Here is a 19128-nt window from a genome sequence, read left to right as displayed (position 1 = left end):
GTGGCGGTTGTGATGTGTGTGTCTGTGTATCTGTGAGGGAAAAGGATAAGAGAGAGGGGTTACTGAAAAGAAAACAGTAGAATAAGTCGAAGTAATAAAAAACAACTCCCTGAGTAAAGTTGTGTGGCACAAAAGAACACAGAAGAGATGTGGCCAGTCCTGAAATGGAAGTGCAGTGAGACAGGCAGCAATACAAACCTCCTCGAACTGAACATGTATGGAAGTCATCCGGGAATAGAAAAGGAGATTTTCTGAGGTGAATGAAAAAGCATGAAACAGAATGGACCAATGTTCATTTACAGAAATGAAATAGAAATAGACAGGATGGAAGATGAATATAGGAAAGAAAAAACTGGAAATGAACCCAGAAATGAAGAAGATAGAGAAATCCAGTACAGATTAGTAAGGATGAGCTAGAGAAGAGGACTCTAATTTTAATTACATTATCTCTAATTACATTTAGAGATCATCTCAACGTGAATGTGCAGTATTCATTTGCTTTGGGTACATTAATTTTCAGTATTCATTTGCTTTGGATTGAAAGATTTGGTAAAGATGAAGCCTCAGAAATGAGTTATCAGGATCTGGGAGAATTTGCTAAAAAAAAAAAAAAGAGAGAAATGAGGGTACGCCTGTGAAAATGGTGATATATATTTTTATAAGACAAAAACGTACATAGAGTTTTATATTTCAATAACAAAGCTCAAAGTAACAAGTCAGAATATATGTTTCATAAAAGTAGAAAATGGCAATGTTGTGAAACTATGGTGCATTTCTTCAAACATGCACCCTCTTTCATAGATCATCTTTTTCAGACCCAAGATGGCGGTATTAGGGTCTATGATGGACTTACTGGCCGCCAGCTTACTGTGAGGGCCTTGGAAACAATCTCAGGTTCTTTTTTATTTTCTCCAAAGCTTAAAATTACCTAGACTCCACAGAAATCTTACTTGTAGAATGTAATTGTCAGTGTCTACTACTTATACTTTCTTCTCCTTTTCTGTATCATCCCGCCTTTTTTTTTTTTTTTTTTTGAAATGAGGTTTTCCTCTGTCACCTAGGCTGTAGTGCAGTGGCATGATCTCAGCTCACTACAACCTCTGCCTCCCATACTCAAGCGATCCTCCTGCTTCAGCCTCTTGAGTAGCTGGAACTACAGGTGTGCACCAGCATACCTGGCTTATATATATATGTGTATATATATATACTTTTTTTTTTTTTTTTGGCATGGAGTCTTGCTCTGGAGTGCGGTGGCGTGATCTCAGCTCACTGCAACCTTTGCCTCCTGGGTTCAAGTGATTCTCCTGCCTCAGCCTCCTGAGTAGTTGGGACTACAGGCATGTGCCACCACACCCGGCTAATTTTTTTATTTTTAGTAGAGATGGGGTTTCGCCACGTTGGCCAGATAGTCTCAATCTCTTGACGTCGTGATCTGCCTACCTAGGCCTCCCAAAGTGCTGGGATTACAGGCGTGAGCCACCGCGCCCAGCCTCATTTTTATATTGTTTTAGAAATAGGGTTTCACCATGTTGCCCAGGCTGGTCTCAAACTCCTGGGCTCAAGTGATCTGCCCACCTCAGCCTCCCAAAATGCTGGGATTACAGGCATGAGCCACTGCCCTCAGCCTCATCTCACAGAACTTTTTTAAGCCTCTTTTCCAATAGATGATGTTCTTCCCTGGACCAAACACTTAAAAAGATAAATCTACTTTTTGTAGCATCTTTTCAAATCCCACCCAAGCCTAATCACCATAAGCCCTGGAGCAATTTCTTTGTCCCTAAACACCCTTCCCACTGTGTCTCGTATTCAGCATGTACAAGTATGTGACGGTTCACCAAGATCCGCTTTATGTTCTCAATATCTGCCTGTGACATTTAAGTTCTCTACAAATGAGAGAAATTAATGTTCTACTTATAAAATCATAGAGTGTTGGAACTGGGAGGGAAGTTTAGAGATCATCTAGTCAAACTTATTATGAGTCATTTGTTAACAGCTCCAAGGGACTCATTCGCAACAGGGAATATAAACAATAAAGGCCTCTTAATAAACTCTATAGTAAGAAAAATTACAGGATTCCCCCAAGGAAGGAAATGAAGCTAAGTGCACTAATTTGGACAGATGCTTGAACAGCATCACCAACACATGCAGGCACAAATGCAGGGCAATGTTGATTCAATAGAGTAGACGAGACTTCAAATCAAACAGATTTATTAAGCATAGCATCGTGATTAAGATCGCCCAAGGTATCAGACAATCAAAACTGTGATCCAGAAATATCAGAGGCACACAGTCTAGCTCCCAGAGAAAAACCACAGACCACACTGTTAGCATCATTTTTCTTCTGAATCTGTAGCCTAATACACCCGGTGCTCAAAATGTTACCAAGGAGCCCCAGCACAGAATAGGCTCATAAGGAGGCTTAAAAGAACCACCACCGCCACCACAAATGACCCAGTTTTGTGGGATACACTTGCTAAAATCCTTATAGAGCTCTGGGGTAAGTACCTGGCTTCCCTAGTTCCTGCAGAGGTCATTAAAATTGATTCATGTCATTAATTACATTTCCCCCACACCAATAGGACAGTGTCCTGAAACTTTCTCCTGTATTCTAGTTCTCTGTCAGCAGGATTGGGTGTGTGAGGAGGGCTGTCTGAAAGTGTTGTAAGCTTTCTGGCCTGGAGATGTCATCCCGACTTTACAAGCTTCAGCTTACGTTTTGCCTTCACTATGGAGCCTTTCCTGATCTCTCAACCCTAGATGAGCAGTTTGAATTAGTTTGTTACTTTTTGCAGAGAAAAGAGAACTTGTGTATACAGTGAGTCCAGCCGCAAAGGAAAAACAGTCCGAAGATTTCTCAAAAAACTAAAAGTAGAATCACCATTCCATCCAGCAATCCCATTATTGGCTATCTATGCAAAAGAAAAGAAATCAATATCAATGTATCAAAGGATACCTATCCTCACATGTTTATTGCAGTACTATTCACAATAGACAAGATCTGGAATTAACCTAAGTGTTCATGAATGGATGAATTGATAAAGAAAATGTGATATATATATATGTGTGTGTGTGTGTGTGGATGTATATATGTATGTATATGTATGTATATGTGTGTATATATACACACATATATGTTTTCATATATATATACACACGTATGTGTGTGTGTGTATATATATGTATATACACACACATACATACACAACGGAGTAATATTCAGCCATAAAACAAGAATGAAATCATGTCATTTGCAGCGACATAGATGGAATTCGAGGTCATTATGTTAAGTGAAATCAGCCAGGTGCAGAAAGACAAATATTGCCTGTTCTCAATTATATGTGGCAGCTAAAGAATTTGATCACCTGGAGATAGAGAGTGGAAAGAGAGACTGAGAAAGGTGAGTGGGGAGGAGGTGAAGGATGAAGAGAAGCTTGTTAAAGGGTACAAACATACAGTAAGATAGAAGGAATACATTCACTGTTCAATAGCAGAGTAGGATGACCGTGCTTAACAAAAATGTAGTGTACTTTGGTGTTGGACACCCTAAATACCATGGCTTGGTCATTACGCATTATAGACATATTACACGGTTTCTGATGTACCTTGTAAGTTTGTACAAATAAAAAAAGTTAGTCTCTTCCTTTGGCCTCTTACTGCCCTTGAAGACCAGTGAGGCAGAAGGTGGCACTGTGTCCTCTGTGGAATTTTAAAAATGTGTGAAGATTTTTTTGTTCACTAGACTAGCAGGTACTTCTGGCGTTCAGTGGGTAGGAGCTAGTTCTGTTCAACAAAGAAGTATTCTGTGGCCAGGCATGTAGTGGCTCATGCCTGTAATCCCAGCACTTTTGGAAGTCGAGGTGGAAGGATCACTTGAGTCCAGGAGTTCAAGACCAGCCTGGCCAACATGGTGAGACCTCATCTGTATTTTTTTTTTAAAAAAGTAGTATTCTGTGTCCAGTATTTTTACATAATTTTAATATACAGTGACTTTTCCAGAAGTTCAACTACCGTATACATGGAGAAAATTGCATATTGTTTTGTTTGGAATGTTACCAAGTCAATGGCAGTGCACTCAGGTATTTGAATATCTAATACTTATCACTTCGTCATTCTGCATTTGCAGATCTACAGTCAGGAAATTTCTATGGATGAGGGCAAGGATCTGTTTCATTGTCTTCTGCTGTGATTATACCTGCATATTCATTGTCTTAAGTTACATTCCTTTTATGTTTTATTTTACAGTGAGGACACTGCATTGATTTTTCTGAGCTTATGTATGCAAAGATGTGTTCTCTGAATTGATTTCATGACAGTAAAGGACACATTAAAATATTTGTTATAGAAAAAAACATTGCGTCTGACAGGAATGAGGTGGAAAGAGCATAAGCATTTAGGTCATACCTGGATTCTGGATTTGTCTCTGCTACCTACTAGTTTCTTGAATTTAGGAAAGTTACTTCTGTAAGTCACGTTTCCTCATCTGCAAAACGGTGATAATAGCAACCTTTCCATAGGCACTGTGATTTATGCAGCTCCTACTATGTAGCAGATGCTCAGTAATTATTGCACCTTCATTCATTCAACTAATAATTATTGATCACCTACTTTGGGCAGGTATTAATATGGGTGCTGGTATATATAGCAACCAACAAAGAAAATCTCTGCACTAAGAGAGGTTACATGAGACAGGTGCAGTGGCTCATGCTTGCAACCCTAGTGACTCAGGAGGCTGAGGCAGAAGGATCACTTGAGGCCAGGGGGTTGAGACCAGGTTGGGCAACACAGCAAGATCCTTTCCCTATGAAAATAAAAATAAAAATTTTAAAAAGATCAACTACAAGTGATAAGAAATCATTTTGTTCTCTGAATTTTAATACCACATTTTCTTTTGAATTTCCTGTTTATTTTTAGTTATTTCTTTGAGGCTGGGGTGAGAAATTTAACAAATTTTTGCAAACTGTTGCATTAGCTGGTGTTGGTGTAAATTGTATTCAGGTACGTTCTCTTGTAATCTCAGTAGTTCCACCCAAAGTGCCATGCACTTTTTCTCGTTGTTTGCCTAAGTTGTTGACAGATTATTTATGCTTTAGTGCCATGTAGGTGTTTATATTCACTTAATCCTTACAGAGGAATCTAGCTACAGTGCAAGAGAAGTTCCTAGAGAAAATCCACCTGTGGTTGTGGGGGTGATTCAGAGTACCCTTAGATTTTCCCTCATTACATCACCTCGATTACACAGGCAAGTCAGTGTTACAAGTGTGATGGTTGGAGGGGAACCAGGTTCTTTGTCTATCAGATGGTTTTCTTTCCAAGATTATCAGCCATGGGTATCTCAAAGCTGTCATCTTTCACAAACTTAACTAAGAAGATACTCACTTCCAGAAATTACCACCAAGGGGAGTGAAGTTTAAAACTTGATATCTGCTCTTAGAATTAAAATTTTCTGATCTTAAAATTCCTTGACCTCTCCCATTGCTTAGGCTTGTTATCGGTTATTATTTCTTCATAACCCTAACCCATGGCCATTTTGCTAGGGTCTGCTTACCTCCTCCAGAATTCTCTATATCATGTCTTGTTTCTTTCAATTCCCACATCCCTGCAACTCCCTGTAGCTAGGCTCTCCTGGAAGAATCCCAAAACATTCGTGAATATAATATTTGCAGAGAAGCACCTGCCCATAATAATTGCAATCCTTGACAAACCTGCTTGAAGCTTGTGTCATTCTTCTGCTCTGAGATCAATGGGAGTAGAAACTTAAGCATTTTCCATGCACTTGTCAGTTAAGATGACCCAGCAGAAAGCGACCCAGAGACACATTCCAGCTTCAGAGCTGCCAGCCGTTCAGTGCAGCTGAGGTCTAGCCTCAGCACCCTATTACAATGTTGTGTTTGGATTAACATTTTTTCCATAATATGTTTCACGTTAGACATGTCCATTGAAATTCTACACACATCGGGTGTGGTGCCTCATGCCTGTAATCCCAGCACTTTGGGAGGCTGAAGTAGGCGGATCACTTGAGGTCGGGAGTTCAAGACCAGCCTGGCCAACATGGTGAAACCTCATCTTTACTTAAAAAAAAAAAAAAAAAAAAGTTAGCCAGGCATGATGGTGCATGCCTGTAATCCCAGCTACTCAGGAGGTTGAGGCAAGAGAAGCACTTGAACCCAGGAGGCAGAGGTTGCAGTGAGCCGAGGTTGTGCCAGTGCTTTCCAACCTGGGTGACAGAGTGAGACTCCTCTACACACACATACATATATACATATGATTCTGTCATCAAAGACCCCTGTTGGGAAGTTGCAAAACCCTTTGGCAAAGGGTCAAAAAGTGGTGTAGTAAAAAGGGACGTTTTAAACTTTGGTTAGCTGATCATTTCACAGATGTATTTGACCATGGTTCTCCAAAAGCCTATTGGAATGTGGCACTTTGGGAGCTACTGCGGTTAACCAGGTGTCAAACCTGTGCGCATCTGCTGCATTTTCTTCTCTGGCCTTTATTTTGTTTTTTCTTTCTCCCCTTGGCTTTTGCGATTCCTGGGCTGGGTTCCACCCCTTCCTTTTTCTCATTCCCTCTGGCGGGTTGTGTTCTGCTTTCATAGAGTGTAGATTGTCTCATTGTTAGGTGATTCTTCTAACATGCTTCTGTTTGCGAAAATTCTGTCTTTAATTTCACTCAGGACAGTGCCAGTGTACCGCTGATGTTAGGAACTCAACAAAATGCCGGCTGATAAGAGCTCATTTGTTCATGCAACAGGTATTTATTATGTGACTACCCTGTTAGACACTCTTGTTAGTATTTCTAACACAGTAATGAGCAAAATGGACAAAGACTCCTGCCCTTGTGAAATTTATGTTTTAGGAATGCAGCTAAGTAGTAAATGCCGGACAGAATAGGTTAAGAAAAAAATTTACTCACAGAACATTAAACCAATATTCTTTTTCTTATAATTCCTCTTTTCTTGGAAAGTACCATATAGATCCAAGTTATTTTTGACTAAGGGTCTAGACTTTCGTTTTTAGACCTAGTAGACCATTATTCAGCACATCAAATCCATTTGTAGCTGTACTATCAGGACATCATACACAAGAAAACAAAAATGCTGATTATTTCTCTTTACAACACTACTGTTGTAATTTCCGTAGGGAATAAGTGGATGTAAAAATGAAAAGGAGGCAAGAAAAGGCAGCAAAAATCTGTAATGGGCAATATGCTAAATTATAGGTGGATATTGAGCCAAATTCAACAGCTGCATTAATTATATCTGAAGATGGCGGTGAAGATTCTTCTGCCAATCCATATTTCGTTGTTTCTGATATCCTTAAGGCTACCTGAGTTCCTGACTTCTGGAGGTAGATTACATTTCTTGTTGGTTTCTTCTCTTCGACCACTCTGTTTAGTAAGAAAGGAAACAAACAAAAAAAATTCCTGCCACTTTGGAACTCATGATGGTTTTCTCTACCACCCTCTCTTCCTTGATCACTGTCATGCACCAACCCCTACTCTCTGTCAGTCATGAGAGACTCTGCCTGTTGATTTGCAGTCATTCTTTTCCATCCAAACACCACAGGTATCCTGAGTGAATCCAACATGTGAATGGCCCTTCCAACATTACAACTTCCTACTCCTAATCATTTAAGTTTCCAGCGGATTCCTCTTCTGTGCACCCACCCCAACTCAGTGACATGTGCTCTCTATCATCTGAAACTGCTCCACCACTACCATCCTTAATTCAAGCATTCTACTTCACATCTCAGCCTCCTCTTCTTGGAGCCTACTTGTTCAACTACTCCTGCAGTGACTAGTCTTCAATCTCATCCACGTGAATCCACTGAGAACTTCATTGTCTCCCAGTCTGGCTCACACCTGCAATCTAAGGCAGGTGTGTGTCTTGGGAAGCTAAGGCAAGCAGATTGCCTGAGCGCAAGAGTTCGAGACCAGCCTGGGCAAAATGGCGAGACCACATCTTCAAAAAAAAAAAAAAAAAAAAAGAATTAAAAGTAAATAAATGATAAATGCTATGGAGTGAGAGAACGTTTATCTCAGTTATCTCAGAATCCACTGAGAACTTTATTCTCTCGCAGTCTAGCAGTTTTTCTTACTCCACCTCTTCTCATAACAATCGTGTAAATAAATTCCATGACTGACTTATGCCACTTATCTTGTAAGACTCTTACGCCCTCTGCACTCTCCCCTGTATATGGGCGGCTGAGCCATGCTGGAGAAAGTTGCAACAAATGGCAAATTAAATATCATTAAAATGCATGCTTCTTAAAACATGTCTCTCACATTGCTTAATAATTCTGTTACGTTTCTCTCATCAACTTGGTCCCTCAATCTGCAGCATTCATTATTTATATATATATTTTACTGCTTTACAAGCCGTGTTGCTTAAGTTGGTCTCAAACTCCTGGGCTCAAGCAGTCTACTTGTCTTGACCTCCCGAAGTGCTGGAATTCCAGGTGTGAGCCACCATACCCAGCCGCATTTATTAAATGTGCTCAGGCCTCTTCTTTTGTTCTCATTGACCTCTTATCTCATCCAGCTAATATTCTTTTTCTTTTTCACAGCCAAATTTCTTGAATGAAAACATTTCCTGATTTGTTGCTTTCTCCACCCTTTTTTTTTGAAACCTCCCACTAACTACTTATTCTACTCCAAACTGGCTTCTACATCCCTGCCAGTTTATCAATCAAAATAGCTCTCAGTGAGGTCATCACTGAGATCTGTGCATGAAGTTCACTGGGCAGTTTTAAATGTTTAACTTCCTAGTCTTTGCAGCAAACTTTAACTCACTTGATGATTCCACTATTCTTTCTTCTATAACAGTTTTATTAAAATATAATTTACCTATCATAAAATCGACCCGTTTAAAGTATAAAATACAATGGTCTTTAGCCTATCCAGAATTTTGCAAATATGCCTACAATCAATTTTAGTACATTTTTCACCATCCATACCCATTAGCAGTCTCTCCTCACTACTGTTGAGACTGTCAGCCCCATGCAGCCATCAGCCTACTCTCTGTCTCTATGGATTTACCTATTGTGAGTATTTCACACAAATGAGCTAATAGGTGATCCTTGTGACTGGCTTCTTTCACTTGGCGTAATGTTTTCAAGGTTTATCCATGGTGTTGCATGTGTTAGTACTTCATTCCTTCTTATTGTCAAACAGTATTCTATTGTATTGTTATACCACATTTTATTTGTCCATTTATTCATTGGTGAATATTTGTGTTGTTTCTACTTATTTGCTACTGTGAATAATTCTGCTATGAATATTTGTTCACAAGTTTTTGTATGCACATGTGTTTTCATTTTTCTTGGGTATGTACCTAGGAGTGAAATTGTTAGTTCATATTGTAACTCCGTTTAACCATTTGAAGAACTATACAATGTTTTCCAAACTGGCTGCACTATTTTACACTTCCACGATCAGTGTTTATGGGTTCCGATTTCTCCACAGCCTTGCCTACGCTCATTATTATCTGGCTTTTTGATTTGAGCCATCCTAGTAGATGTGGAATCACATCTCGTTTAGGTTTTGATTTGCGTTTCCCTAATGACTAATGACGTTGGGCATCTTTTGTGTGTTTATTGGCCATTTGTAAAACTTCTTTGAAGAAATGTCTATTCAGATTGTTTATTCATTCTTAAATTGGGTCGTGTTTTTATTGTTGAGTTGTAGGAATTCTTTATGTAATCCATATACCCGTCCCTTATCAAAAATAAGATGTCCAGGAGATTTTTCCCATCCTCTGGGTTGCCTTTCACGTTCTTGGTGGTATCCTTTGAACTACAAAAGTGTTAATTCTGATGACGTCCAACTTATCTATGTTTCTTTCATTGCATGTGCTTTTGGTGCCATATCTAGAAACCATTGCTTAATCTCAGAAAGATTTACACTTATGTTTTCTTCTAGGAGATTTATAGTGTTAGTGATATGGGTTGGCTGTCTCCTCACCCAGATCTCATCTTGAATTGTAGCTCCCATAATTCCCATGTGTTGTGGGAGGGACCTGGTGGGAGATAACTGAATTATGGGGGTGGTTTCTCCCATACAGCGTGTAAGTCTCGTGAGAGCTGACGATTATATAAGGGTAAACCCCTTTCGCTTGGTTCTCATTTTCTTTCTTGCCTGCTGCCATGTAAGACATGCCTTTTGCCTCCCGCTATGATTATGAGGCTTCTCCAGCCACGTGGAACTGTGAGTCCGTTAAACCTCTTTTTCTTTATAAATTACCCAATCTTGGGTATGTCTTTATCAGCAGTATGAAAACGGACTAATACAGTTAGCTCTGTCATTTAGATCTTTGAGTTAGTATTTGCATGTGAGGTTGAGTAAGGGATTCCATGCATCTGGAAACCACATCCTCTGTGTTTCCTCCTGACCCTCTATATGGTCCCTCTCAGTCTTTACATTTTACATTTTCCTGTCTTTAAATGTATTTTCTCAAAGACATGTCCTCATTTATCTTCTTTTCATGGATTCTCACTGAATATTGAGGATTGAGCATAAGAAAGACAGAACCTAAGTCCACGTAACACAACATTTGGCTCATCAAGGAGTTTTAAATCAGATTTTAAAAATAATGCCAAGCAACACTGTAGTGTTCCTACTTGAAGTTATAATGTTTGCTTTTCTGAAATAAGGTAATACATTTAAAATGTTGAAGCAGCTGTCTCCTAGTGACTGGGAGCTCTGAAAAATTAGTACGGAATTTCACTTTGGACTTACATTTTTCACGGTTTAGTTTCCAGGAAGTCAAGGAGAAAAAACAGAGGAGAGAATATTTGATGAAGTCTTCCCCATCTGGGCCAGGTGCAGTGGCTCACACCTGTAATCCTAGCACTTGGGGAGGCCGAGGTGGGTAAATCACTTGAGCCGAGGGGTTTGAGACCAGCCTGGGCAGCATAGTGAAACCCCATCTCTACAAAAAAAAATACAAAAATTAGCCAGGCGTGGCAGTGCGTGCCTGTGATCCTAGGTGCTTGGGAGGCTGAGGTGGGAGGGCCACTTGAGCCCGGGAGGTAGAGGCTGTAGTGAGCCATGATAGTGCCACTGGACTCTGGCCTGGGTGACAGAGTGAGACCTTGGATCAACAAACAACAACATAAAAGAAAAAAATCTTCCCCATCTGATACTGTTCAAGCAAAGGGAAAGAATAGAAGTGTGGCCAGAGGGTGACAGATCCAAGGAACCAGGAAAGGACAGTCCCAGGAAGGGACAGTCCCAGGAGGAAATGAGCTCGGAATAGTGGATGCAGAGCGAAAACCATAGAGACAGTTCCTACCTGGAAGGGGAGGAGAGTCTGTATATGTGCAAAAAGAATCTCTTGGAACTAGGAAATGCTTTGAAGAAAACAATGGATTTTACTTTATGCCAACCTCTAAGAGTCTTCTCAATGAAAGCCCTCAAAGAATAAGGGAATGACATTTGTGAAAAGCATTCTGAGGTTGCTCTGAAAAATATTGCCAGATAATTCCAAGACGCTACAAGCGATCATACTGACACAGTTTACAAAATACAGCAAACGCCAAAGGATACAGCTGCATGCACAAAAACAGCTTATTTGTGATCTCAGGATTACCACAAAATTCAGCTGCATTTCCAGACTGTCACCTTCAGGTGTGCAAAGGTGGTTACAAATCACTTTGCAAGTAAAATTTGTAGCTTCCAGGATAGATTAGAGGATCATTCTGTCACAGGGCACCTATTATCTAAGTCCGTGGAAATGCCAACTTCTCTCACCCTTATATTTTACAGACTTTATTTAAGTTTTTTTTTTTAAGCATAAGAGAAATTTTGTTCTTGGCATTGCAATTTGCTGGCTTTAGGGTAAGCAGCAACTGTTAGAGCGGCAGAAGATATGGAGGTGGAGATTTTGAACTTTGGGAATTAAAGAGGAGATCGTGCAAATGGGTGCTTGAGGTATGCTTCTGATGGAGTGGAGTGAGAAGCCCCTGAGAGGGGCTGGCTGCTGGCTGGAGAGAAGGCAGAAACATTAGCAGGATCAGGAGGCATTGTGGCCAGGGCCTAACAGGCCACAAACTCATGATCAGGGACCGGCTGGAGGGCCCAGGGCCTCATGGCCTTGCTGCATAGCGGGCAACAGCTTCCCAGTGCTTCTGTGGTTCCTACAACTCCCCCTCCGTGGTCTCCCTACAGTCCTCCCACACTCTCCAGCTGCTACACTGACAACGTGGCACAGTTGCTCTTTCCTGAAGCCTAGAACCTTCCCCCACCACTGTCCCTTCCAACTCGCCAGCATCACACCCTCTCCACATTACTTCTCACCCAGCCCCTATGACCCTCTTCCCTTATCTCTCACCTTTGTTCAACTCAGGGATCAACACTGCAAATGTTGCCTCTTCTTTTCCTTGAATTTGAGTCTCTGGACCAAGTGCCCATAGCATCTCTCTATGGGAGGCAGGAGAAGGCTGGAAGGGTGGCTGTCAGGAGCTCAGAGCTGCCTTGACCTTCACATCTCTCCCTTAGCAGCCCCTGCTTCTGAGAAAAAAGGTAGTTAACCAGGACTTAGGTGGTCCACATTCTTCTCTGCATTGCCTGCTAACTGGCTTCGTGAGGGCAGAAAAGTCACTAAGCTTATCTCCTTACTATTTACCTAGAAAATGCCCTAATTTTCTCTCTTTGTAAAAATTAAAAAAAAAAAAACAAAAAAACAAAAAAAAACCAAGCATTTTTCAGACAGATCCTCACCCCAGGCTGGAGTGTAGTGGTGTGATTCTAGTTCACTACAGCCTCAACCTCCTGGGCTCAAGGGATCCTCCTGCCTCAGTCTCCTGAGTAGCTGAGACTACAGGTGCATGCCACCATGTCTGACTAATTTTTAAATTTTTTTGTAGAGATGAGGGTCTCACTGTAAGTTGCCCAGGCTGGTCTCAAACTCGTGGCCTCAATCCATACTCCTGCCTCAGCCTCCCATAGTGCTGGGATTGCAGATGTGAGCCACTGCGCCCAGCCATCAATGGTTCCCCAGGCCCAAGTTCTCCTTCTTCCACCCTCCCAGCATTATCTTGCTACTCAAGTGGACGTGTCGCAGAGTGGGTTCCTGCATTTGTGCTCGCTAACCTCCCAGCTAGTTTATTCATCTCCCTCTTACTCCATAGGCGGATGTGCTAGTCTGTTCTCACGCTGCTAATAAAGACATACTTGAGACTTGGTAATTTATAAAGGAAAAAGGTGTAATTGACTCACAGTTCAGCATAGCTGAGGAGGCCTCAGGAAACTTACAATCATAGCAGAAGTGGAAGCAAACATGCCCTTCTGGACATGGTGGCAACAAGTAGAAGTGCTGAGCAAAGGGGGAAAAGCCCCTTATAAAACCATCAGATCTCGTGAGAACCCACTATCATGAGAACACCATTAGGGTAATCACCCCACGATTAAATTACCTCCTAGCAGTTCCCTCCCACAACATGTGGGGATTATGGGAGCTACAAGTCAAGATGAGATTTGGCTGGGGACACAGCCAAACTGTATCAGTGGACTAATTTTTCTTTCTATTCTCTTCTCCCCTAGACCAGTTAGTCATTTTAGGAAGATTGTCTGACTGCTCACTATGGGCTAGACCTAATTTCTGGGTACAAATTAATGAGCAAAATAGTTATATTTTTTCTTTTTTTTTTTTTTAATTGAGACAGAGTCTCACTTTGTCATGTAGGCCGGAGTGCAGTGGCATGATCTCAACTTACTGCAACCTCCGTCTCCCGGGTTCAAGCAATTCTCCTGCCTCAGCCCCTGAGTAGCTGGGATTACAGGTGTGTGCCATGATGCCCGGGTAATTTTTGTAGTTTTAGTCGAGATGAGGTTTTGCCATGTTGGCCAGGCTGGTCTTGAACTCCTGACTTCAAGTGATCTGCCCACCTTGGCCTCCCAGAGTGCTGGCATTACAGGTGTGAGCTGCCACGCCTGACCTAAAATAGTTATATTTTCTGTTCTCACACAGCTTATAGACCAAAGTGAGTAAGACGGATGAGAAACAAGAAAAAAAGGTGCAAAATGATAAAATGCAATAGAATAACACATTAGAAATCTTTTCTTATTCTCATATCTTTCTCTGAAGATCAGGCTTGAAGTAAATTAGCCATAGACTTGAGACTCAGGTAACTTTTGCTTCTTTAGATGCTCTAGTTGACTTTCTCATGGCTGTGGACTTTGAAAGATTGTTCAAGATCAGAAACTGAAGACAAGGCTGAGCAGGATTGTGGACTTCTAGGTTTCTGGAATGTTGAAACCACATCATGTATAGGATATGGCTTAGAAATAGGTACAGGCCTACAATTCTGTGTATATATGTACATATACTTCAACATGCGTTAGTGACTAAGGCATTATATTTTGTCTTCCTGGTGCATACTTTTTTTTTTTTTTTGGCAGAGTGTCACTCTGTCATCCTGGCTGGAGTGCAGTGGCACCATCATTTGTCAATGCAGCCTTGATCTCTCAGGCTTAAGTGATCCTCCCACCTTAGCCTCCTAAGTAGCTGGGACTACAGGTGCACACCACTAAGCCCGGTTAATTTTTTTAAATTTTTTTGTACAGGCAGGGTCTCACTATATTGCCTAGGCTGGTCTTAAACTCCTGGCTTTAAACAGTCCTCCTGCCTCAGCCTCCCAAAGTGCTGGGACTGCAGGCGGAAGCACTGCAACAAGGTATTGAAAAGTTGAGACATAGATTATCCATTGACAACTTAACAGCCCTCAGTAAGTCTTAGTTAAGAAGAAGACAGAAAGTCAGGAATGGTTGGAATCAAAAAGTGAGAGACAACACCCAAAGTCAGTTTGGGTTTACAGGCTCTTTGAGTAGCTGGTTCTCACTCTTAAGTTATTCTGAATATCATAAAACCTTGGCAAAGCCGGAGCTTGGTCTTGGTTCTGCTTTCATGTTATCAACAGCATACAGTTTTAGAGGAAGATTCCTGGGAAATGCCCTAGAAACCGGGGGCCTCTTCGAGGCAGGCAAATTTCTGGAAATTAGCAAGTATAATCTTGTTTTGTTGTCCCAAGCTGTTGAGGCTGGAGATTTTTAGTACAGAAATTATTTCCTTCTCCTCCTCCAAATCCCGGTACAGTATGTGTGGGACAGGCATCATTATCAGCTTCCCCTTGCATTTCACTGAGCATGGTTTAATAATTTCCCCAAGGTTACCACGTAGATGTGGAAGCTAAGCTTTCTTGTTTGACGTGCCATATACTGCATGATCATTCCAACTTTGGTAACGCCTTCCTAATAATTAAAAGGGTTTTAGGAAGGTGGACAGACCCCATGGAATTCAAGCTACAATATGCTTTTCCAAATTCTTCCACTGTGCTTTGCAATCAAATCAAGCTGCTGTTCATTTCGAGACCAAGGATGCAATGTTCTGGGATACAATGTTCTCAGTTCTGTTCCCGGTGGATGAGTCTCTTTGTATCACAAATAGCACAGCTGATGCTAATGGTTGGTTATCATCCTGCAGCTTCTCAAATAGGCTGCAAAGTTGGCAGGAGAGCCCTTGGGCATGGAAACATAGGTTCTCAGATTGTATTAAAGCATCAAGAGCATATACTGTCGTAGTTTCAGACTTGTTCATATGTCTGAGCTCCTGAAAGTTATGGGATGTGCAACCCTATGAAATACCAGCATGTGCAGTTATGCCAAGTGGACAAGTGGGACACAGAAATAGAACAATATAACATATGTGCTCTGTAAAATCTTAGCCCACGTGTCCACGAAAATAAACAAGCTGAGCCCGGTCAGTTTTCAGGTTTTTCATTAACTTTCACTCACTTATTGAATGATTTAATTGCATTGCCACTTGTTATCAGATGAACAGTCATAAGCACCAAACACTAAAGAAAATGTATGGAAGAAGAACTTAAATGAGAGAATTCTATGCACAAATTTGTTACATCTTTTTCCTTAAGTGAATCAGGAGAAGACCATTGTTACTTGATCATTCTGGAAGAATGTTACATTATAGCTCTCAGAAGATGTATTTCAGGAATCATAGCTGTTGGGTCAAGTATAAATAAATGTGACCTCAAGAGTTTGTTGTAATATAAAGATGGGCCAGTTTGAACTTTTTCTTGTTTCTCTTAAGCTCTAAATGGTTTGCTAAAGTTCTAAATGGTTTGCTAATTATGTTGATAACAAGAGCAAACGAAACAATTTTTTTCCACTTTTTCCACGTGTTCTAAAAAAGGCTAATTCTTAACCTGCTTCAGATTCTCCATTTTCCAAGCATTTTAGAGAGCTACAGAGCTTGCCATTTGCAAGTCTGTCTGCCCAACATCTTACTTGCCTATTGCCAATCTTTGAAAAGACATTGATCTTTCAAAAGACACACTAAGCGTTCCCATCTCTTCTTTCTCTAATTCCTTTCACCTCTTCCCTTAGAGAAATCACTGCTCAAACCTTGGGGCTTCTCAGAAGACAGTATGAAGGCAACCTAGTTTTTTCAATTTTCTCAACACTTGTTGCAGTTTAGATTTAAAACACAATTCATATTCATGTTACAACCTATCGGTCTGGTAGCTGGAAAACATCTAAGGATGTACCGTCTAATTCATGCCAGTTATTAGACTGAGAACACTGTGAGGGCAGGCACCTGTGACTCACACATACTAGTTGTGGTGTCGTTGTAAAATACTATTTTTTATTTATGTATTTTTAAAAATTGTGACCCATGTTTCAGATACAGTATTTCACTGTTGCAACTACACCTTCTTTTTCTTCTTTATTTTATTTTATTTTTTGAGATGCAGTCTCACTCTTTCACCCAGGCTGGAGTGCAGTGGTGTGATCTCATCTCACTGCAACCTCTGTCTCTTGGGCTCAAGCAGGCCTCCCTCCTCAGCCTCCCAAGTAGCTGGTACCACAGACGGGTGCCATAACACCCAGCTAAGTTTTTGTATTTTTTGTAGAGACAGAATTTTGCCATGTTGCCCAGGCTGGTCTCGAACTCCTGAGCCCAAGCAATCCACCTGCCTCGGCCTCCCAAAGTGCTGGAATTATAGGTGTGAGCTACTGCGCCCAGCATAAAAATATTATTAATAAAAGAACGATAATGACAGCTGAAACTTACATAAGTACATGCTAGGCAGTCTTCTGAGCACTTGATACGTCTTAACACTTGATTCTTACAGCAACCAGTGAAGTCAGTACTAATATTGTCCCTATTTACAAATGAGAAAATCTAGACATTCACTAAGAGGTTGAGTGACTTTCTGAAGGTCAGGAAGAGGGAAAGCTGGATTCTAAACCAGCTGTGTGGCTTCAGGCCCTGTGCCTTCACTGTCACAATCTCCATGCCTCTCAGTTCATGAAAATACAGCAGCACACTTTATGAGAAAATTTTATTTGATCTCAGCTCTTCTCCAACCCGGTACCCTATTTGCATGACATTTTTATACCTTTCCTAAAGCTTCTGCATATTTTACCTTATAATCAGCTTTTCAAATGACCGGGTTCTAAATCATGACATACCTTTCCATTTTTCCAAGAGCCATCCTTTGCATGACACATAAGTCAGGCCCGGTTTTTAGGTGTCTGATTTGGATGAGGTTGATGTCAGTGACTGACGGGATGAAGGCTTTTTGACCAGTCTATTCGGGGTGTGGACAGCATTGCTTGTAGATTTTCAACTAGGTTATTCTCCACCCTCCAAAGCTTTGGTGGCATTTTAAAAAAAGGCGATCAGCTTTAATGAGCAATTTGTATGACTACTTACATCCCTTTTTGTTTAATTTGATAACTGCACTACAAGGCTGTTAGAGCTGATGCTTTATCAAAAAATACCACGGTACTAGACCTTAAAATTCCCAAACAAACAAAACCTCAATAATTCTCTGTTGCTTTAGAGACTTCTCTGATTTCTTTCCCAATAATAATTAAAACTGTTGGAAAGCTCAACAAAATACTTAATGGGATTACAAATTTACTCATCCTCTAATATGGATGTCCAAAGATAATATAGCTCCTAGATTTCTCTAGACCAGTTTCTCATCAAGTGTCTACGTCTTGAGTAAAGAGGAAAAAAATCTTAGTTTAATCTGAATCAAAGCACGACAAGATAATTTTATCTGTTTTGGGGGCCTTAACTCGATTCTTTGGACAACTGCTGTGTTTCAGATTTCTCTACGTTCCTGCCCTCCTTTCCAAGATGGCAGCCAAAGCATGGGAGGGGCCACGGGCTTTCTGGAGTTGGGAGGGGAGCGTGTGGTGACGGATGTGAATGGAGCTCCACTGAAGCTTGCCTCAGCCAGTTCTGATCCTACGGAGCCTATGATATCTGTTGTTGACATCTATGGTGGATAAACTCATTCATAGTCTATGCTTTTTTAGTGTCTCAGGACCCTGGAGGATCCGCCCTAATGATTTGGCTTCCCCTTAGCCTTCATGGGTTTTGAAGACTCCTCTGAGTCACTGCCACATCTGTCATCTGCCCCTGGCTCATGTCCACCACCCCAAAGGCTCTGCTGTGAGGCCACCCTACGTGGACCATGCTAGGCTCAAGAATAGGCTCTTTAGCTTTTACCTTAATCCTGAGACAAATGGGAAGCAAGGAATGATTAGTAAATTCAATCTTCAATTTTTCTAGCCACGCCCATTTAAGTATGTTGGGGGCTTCTGAAATGAGCTTAGAACCCTCTCTGATCCCAATGTTTCCCACAAAGAAAGAACTGGAAAGGAGCCCCTCTGGTCTCCATGTCCCTTTCAGCCAATCTAACCGGCCCCCTCTTGATGCCTAGGCTTCAAGCCCTGCCCTGCAGATACCAACACAGGCATTCAACTGCCTCCCACTCTTAACTCTGTAACTCCTTGATATGGTTTGCCTGTGTCCCCACCTAAATCTCGTCTTGCATTGTAGCTCCCATAATCCCCGCATGTTGTGGGAGGGACATGGTGAGTGATAATTGAATCATGAGAGCAGTTTCCCTCATACCGTTCTTATGGTAGTGCATAGTCTCACGGGATCTGATGTTTTTATAAGGGGTTTCCCCTTTCACTTGACTCTTATTCTGTCCTGCTTGCCGCCATGATTGTGAGACCTCCCCAGCCATGTGGAACTGTGAGTCCATTCAACCTCTTTTTCTTTATAAATTATGCAGTCTCAGTTATGTCTTT

The 19128-nt window shown here is 41.2% G+C and overlaps 1 long non-coding RNA gene across 1 annotated transcript; it reads right to left on the bottom strand.

Annotated features, from left to right (window-relative positions):
* Positions 1 to 432: 432 nt before the first annotated feature.
* On the bottom strand, positions 433 to 18179 carry LOC131381496 (uncharacterized). Its single transcript, XR_009210270.1, has 4 exons — positions 17488 to 18179; positions 12329 to 12507; positions 7326 to 7386; positions 433 to 597 (listed from the first exon to the last, which is right to left on the bottom strand). It is a non-coding gene; the product is annotated as an uncharacterized LOC131381496 (long non-coding RNA).
* Between the last annotated feature and the right edge of the window lie 949 nt (positions 18180 to 19128).

The sequence above is a fragment of the Hylobates moloch genome, unplaced genomic scaffold, assembly GCF_009828535.3.
Source record: "Hylobates moloch isolate HMO894 unplaced genomic scaffold, HMol_V3 SCAFFOLD_2, whole genome shotgun sequence".
In the NCBI taxonomy this organism is placed as follows: domain Eukaryota; kingdom Metazoa; phylum Chordata; class Mammalia; order Primates; family Hylobatidae; genus Hylobates; species Hylobates moloch.
Note: the sequence above shows the minus strand (reverse complement) of the source record. Positions and strands in the feature narration are given on the sequence as shown.